The following is a 6,403-nucleotide window of genomic DNA, read 5'->3' on the forward strand; positions in this document are numbered from 1 at the left end:
GGGGTCGGGATTTTGTCGCGCCCCCTAATTTTTTTTGCGGGCCGGGGCGGGATGCAGGGTCTGATCGGGCTGCTTTTTCCGCCCCGACCCGCATTTTGGTGGTTATTTTACGGGGCGGGGCGGGATGCGGGGTCTGTTAGAGTTGCTCTTACCCTCCCAAACCACATGGAAACCGTAGGGAACCAACCCTCTCGCCTCACCATGGAAGCAAACCTTCCTCGCGCGAAATGCCCTCACTCTGACCTTTTCTCTTGATTTGGTAGGGTTGGCGGTGCCGGAGACAAGGGACAGCGAGCGCCACCAAAGGAGGCGACGGCGCCACCCCCCTCCCCCCAACCCCCATGGCGATGATCCTATCCAACCGGCAACAATCACATCTAGCCGACGAACCGGCGGAGCGGAACCACCCCAACCTCGTGTGTTTTCTTGATTTCTACTCCCTCCGTCCGAAAATACTTGTCATGAAAATAGATAAAAAGGAATGTATCTATAACTAAAATACGTCTAGATGCATCCCCTTTATTCATTTTGATGACAAGTATTTCCAGACGGAGGGAGTACTAGAGTTCTTAATAGCTTTCGCTCTCTGACCAGATGGTGTACCTAGTTGAACCTAACCAAATCTGCAACATATATATTCGTCCATGAGATTCAACTATATATTTGTAACTACCTCGAGGGATCCATGAGATGCAACTATAGCTATATAATTTTGTCAATGAGATTCCATAAGAGGTGGAATAAATCACCCAATTAGAAGCACTACTAGATATTCTTAGGAGGTGAAAAAATTGTGTTATTGAGGCGCAGATCAACTACATGTATTTTTTTTCGATAACGGAGGTGAAGAGAAATTAGGTAAAATGCTCTGAGGTCAAGGCATATTGAAGCCATGTAATTCTGACAATGCAGTTTATATTTCCACAACCAACAGCTGACCTTCATTGAAACTTAGATTCTAGGATAAATAGTCTTTGCACATGCACTTAGATGTTGGAACTCATTGGCTATCTGTTTGAGTACCAAACTTGTTCTTTTGGTCCTTTGGTTTTTCTTCGAACACATTACAATCGAAGTCGCTCACATACACGAGCATACACTCACCTCTATGAAAGTACACACGCACGCACGTACACTCTACCCCCGTGAGAACCTCCGAGAGACTGAGCCAGCATAACATCTTGGGATTTTACGAAGCAGTCGACGAGAACGTCTCCTCCCACTAAACGAACATCACCAGAAGCCTAAAATAAATCCAGGAATAATGCAAGCATCAATGTCAAATCTAGGACTTGAACTTTGGTGGGTCGGGATACTACTGTCCTCCTAACCATCCAATTACATGTTCGTTTGTTTTGTCCTTTGGGGTTGCATGTCTTATCTTCAATATCAATGAACTTTTGTTTGAGTCGTGAGCAATGGGGTGGATCTATGGTGTATGCGCAAAGCTCACATGGCACTAGAAACATTATATGACCATTAATTATAATATAGTAGTGGTTTTGATTGTTGCTGCAGTTTGTAAAAATTATAAACAAACCCTTAATTTTGCAGAAAGGGCCCCGACCCGAGATACTAAGACGCAACTGGGTCCTCAAACTCCACTTTGATTCCACCTCGCTGTCGTGGGGGTAGAGCCACTTGAGACGACGAGACTTCCATAGCAACAAGGCACGATCTCCAAGTAGACGGCGCACTGCCTCCTTATAAGCAGTTGGGCCCGAGAGGAAAATGGGTGGCCGCCATTCGGCCAGAGAAGCAACAGGAGCAACAAAGACCTCCCATCAATTTCGGAGGCTATTCTGTTCAACATTGTAGTTGACATGTTGATTCTAATAGGTAGGGCAAAGGACGTTGGTCAAGTAGGTAGCCTGGGAATTTACCTTTTACGTATTTGGGTATACCAATCCACCATCGTAAGCTAACAAATAGAGAATGGAAGTATATTGAGGATAGATTCGAAAAGAAACTGAGTTGCTGGAAGGGCAAGCTGATGTCATATGGGGCCGTCTAATTCTTATTAATTCGGTGCTCACGAGCGTGCCTATGTTTCTTTTGTCATTTTTTGAGATACCAGTTGGAGTTCGGAAAAGACCGGATTTATATCAATCCCGATTTTTCTGGCAGAGTGATGACCTAAAAAGGAAGTATAGACTCACTAAATGGGATATTATTTGTCAACCCGAAGACCAAGGGGGTCTAGGTATCAAAAATCTTGAGGTGAAAAACAGATGTCTTCTCAGCAAGTGGCTGTATAAGTTATCTGTAGAGTCGGAGGCCACGTGGGCGCAGATTCTGCGTAACAAGTACCTTCAGTCCAAAACTTTGTCACAGGTGACAGTGAGGCCGACGGACTCACCTTTCTGAAAAGGGCTGATGAGAGTCAAATCAGTCTTTTTCAACAGAACAAAGTTTCTTGTCGGAAACGGTACTTCCACGAAATTCTAGAGGATACGTGGCTAGGGGAAACCCCTCTCGCGCTTCAGTATCCCTCCCTTTATAGCATTGTGCAACGAAGAGACGCTTTCGTTGCTACCGTGCTTCGGTCCACTCCCCTCAATATCCACTTTAGGAGAACACTTGCCGGAGCCCGTTGGGAAGCCTGGCTCCATTTGGTGAGAAGACTGATGGATGTGCAGTTTTCTCAACAGCCGGATAAGTTGAGCTGGAAGCTTACCAGGAATGGAGAGTTCATGGTTAAATCTATGTATTTAGATGTGATCAACTCTAGCTCCATTCCTAGTTCCAAACATGTTTGGAAGGTCAAAGTACCTTTGAGGGTTAAAGTGTTTATGTGGTTTGTACACAAACAAGCCATTTTAACTAAGGACAATTTGACAAAACGCAACTGGACCGGTTCTACGAGATGTAGTTTTTGTGATCGTGATGAGACTATCAAACACGTCTTTCTTGAATGTCCAATGGCAAAGGTTCTATGGCGGACTGTTCACATTGCTTTTAATATTACTCATCCGAATAATATCAACACGTTATTTGGGACGTGGCTTGACGGGATAGAGCCCCAAACTGCGAGACACATTCGTGTAGGAGTATGTGCTTTTCTTTGGGCAGTCTGGAACTGCAGGAATGATTTGGTTTTTAATAGAACAATGAATACTCATTTTTTGCAGGCTATCTTTCGAGCCACTATGTTGATCCGTATGTGATCGTTACTCACTCAGACGGAGGCCAAGGAGCATTTGGTTACTGGATCTATCCGATGGGAGATGGTAGCTCGGGCTATATTCAGCAGGTTTGGATGGCGGTCATGTAATAGGATAGGCAATTAGTTTCTTGTCTTGTTTTTGCCTGCCGGTTGTGGCTTTTATTTTCCGCTCTTCGTGAGCCAGTTTGTGGTTCGTTCGTTTAAGACATCATGACCTCTGTTGAACTTATTTGATTCTAATAAATGTGGCCATATGCATCGTTCTGATGCAGAGGCCGGGGTTACACCCCTTTTCCAAAAAAAATTCAATTTCGGAGGCTAGGCTTCAGCGAGCGGCATATCTTCTGCTTCAAACTCAATTGGCAAAATCCAACTTTTCATCCCGCCCCATCTTCATCATCGCCACCATGACGACCACGCAAAGGGAGAGCAGAAAGGAGGACCCAACACCCCCCCCCATCACCACGCGTCAGGGGGTCCCTGAACAAGGGCCTTCGATTTAACCATATCAGGAGCTCCAACCACCCATCTTCGGTCTTCACGAGCACAGTTGAGAGCAGAAGAAGGATGAGAGAAAGATCCAAGTCAGCTTTATCTGGCAACAAGGAAACCATACTTATACTACACATAAAGAACAAGAATCACCCCCTCCCAATCACCGCCGCCCGCGGGTAACGTGGAGGCTGGAGGCGCTCAAGGGCGGGGGAGGAGGGGAGGAATGACAGAGAGGCCAACCACCATAGGGGCAGAAGCCATTGCTCTCCGACCATAGGAGCCCTGTTTTGTACCACCTCCGTCCGAAATCAACCACCGCTGAAATGTGTGTATCTAGATAGAAAATGAGTGACATAACTATTTCTCCCACTCTTTTAATAATGAAACAATGCGCAAGTCTTTCGCGTGTTCGCAAAAAAAAGTTTATGGTACACCAAAATTGGTGCCCCAAGCCGTGATTTGTCTTTTGCTAGGAGGAGAGGAGCATGGTGCCCAAAGACGAGAGGCAGAAATCACATATTTGACCTGAGGACGAAATCAAATCACAAACTGACCTGGTCACGAAAAAATTTCACTCTGCTGACCCTTTGGTGTGGCGCCCGACAGCTAGGCGCCGCACCCTACTGTGCAGCGCCCATCACTTATGCGTCACACTGCCTGCCAGCGTGGCAACCCTGGTCCAGTTGCGGCCCCACAGACAGCACTGCAGCGCCTAAGCCTTAGGCGCCACACATGTAATGTGCAGCGCCTAGCTCTTGGGCGCTGCACAGTCTGTGTTCCACTTGGACTGGCCCCACCCTCTCTCCCCTCCCACCCCCACCCCACACACCCCACCCCACCCAAACCCTTAGGCTTGCGGCTCTCCTCTCTTCCCCTCTCCCCCCTCTCAAATCCTTCTCAAATCTTGCAAATCCGGAGTATTTGATCGTGGATTTCGAAGCCAACCCCTCCCTTAAGGTAATCTCCTCCGATCCCCTCGTTTTCATCCATAGGAATTGTCACATTTTGTCAAATCTTGCTAGTTTGGGGGAAACCCTAGTTTTGACTTGGATTTGCAAATTTGTGTTGAATGATGTTATGTTTCTTTGCTAAGTAGGGTTGGTTAAGCTTCCATAGTATGCTAGGGTTAGGGTTATGTGTGTTTGATGTTGGTGTTAGGGTTATGCTATGGTTATGGTTGTTATGTGGGGGTTAGGGTTATTAATTCATATATATGTTAGGGCATATGTGTGCAAATATTTTTCTTAAGTATTTACTTGATATATGTGTGTTTTTGGTTATTGTAGGGATGGGGAGAACATGTGTTTATGTTCATCATGTGGATAGAGAGGCCTTTTTGAAAGGCAATGTTGAGACGGACCCGGATGAGCTTGACATGGTGTTTGAGAGTAGTCCTAGCTATGCGGAGCTTTTGTAACAAGTGAGGAAATATTTGAATTGGATGGACCCAAGTGACGTTGTTGAGTTCGAGGGAAGGCATAATGTTGGTTTTGGAATGCACATCCGTTGGAAGACAATGCGTGTGAACTCCGAGCAACCCCGTGATACCGAATCTTCAGAGGTTCAAGCTTCTGCAAAAAACAAGTAATGACAAATATTAGGGCATGTAAATTTCAACTAAAGGCAAATTTGCAAAATATTTAGATTACTCATTATTACCTTATTCTTCTCACGCATCATGTAGGCCCGGTGTTGCACGTCGTAGACATCGTCCAGAAGCCAAACCATCCTTACAATTTCAAACAATAAACATATAAGAGTTCATCTTCATCTCAAATATCGGTATACACTAAACATATAACATGTGTTCAACTACAAGAATCTCAACATCTCCTTCTCACACAATGAATATGTCATATGTGTTCAAATAAGCTAAACATCTAATATTTCAAATAAACTCAACATCTAATATTTGAAATAAACTCAACATCTAATATATATCTAAACAAACTTCTCATATATGTCTACAAAAATCAACATCTCATAGTTATCTATAAAAATAGGCATCTCATATATATCTAAAAAAACTAAACAATCTAGGATTTCACTAACAAGAATCATATATTGTGAACTAATAAATAACACTACGGTACTACCAATATGAATACACATCCTAAATCGAGCAAACCAAACAAATCAAGAGTTCCATCAAATCTTGAACAAATCTCTAAAATGGCAACAAATTTACGGAGCAAAAGAAAGAGAACGGAAGAGTTTACGTAGTAGGATGGATTGGGGATCGAATCCACGGATCAAATCTTCAGATCTGAGAGGGATGTGGGGGGATTAGATGGGGGCGCCGCCGCTGCTCTCTGTCCAGAGAGCGGAGAGATGAAGAACTGCCTGGTCAGGCTGGGGCGGCCGCGCTTAAGTCACTGTGCAGCGCCTAAGGGCTAGACGCTGCACGTCAAAGTGTGGCGCCTAGCCCTTAGGCGCTGCACAGGTGCGTGTGGGGCCGCAACTGGACCAGGACTGCCACGGTGGCAGGAGGTGCGACGCCTAAAGGAAGGGCGCTGCACAGTAGGGTGCGGCGCCCAGCTGTCGGACGCCACACCAAAAGATCAGCAGAATGAAATTTTTTCATGACCAGATCAGTTTGTGATTTGATTTGGGTCTGAGGTCAAATATGTGATTTCTGCCAAAGACGAGAAGCCCAAAGCCTGGGGCAGTGCCGCCGCTACTGTACTCCTACTCCTTGTCTTCTCCCTCACCCCACCCCCACCCCACCCCCCTCTGACTCCG

This window comes from Triticum dicoccoides, chromosome 4B (assembly GCF_002162155.2).
Source record: "Triticum dicoccoides isolate Atlit2015 ecotype Zavitan chromosome 4B, WEW_v2.0, whole genome shotgun sequence".
NCBI lineage: Eukaryota > Viridiplantae > Streptophyta > Magnoliopsida > Poales > Poaceae > Triticum > Triticum dicoccoides.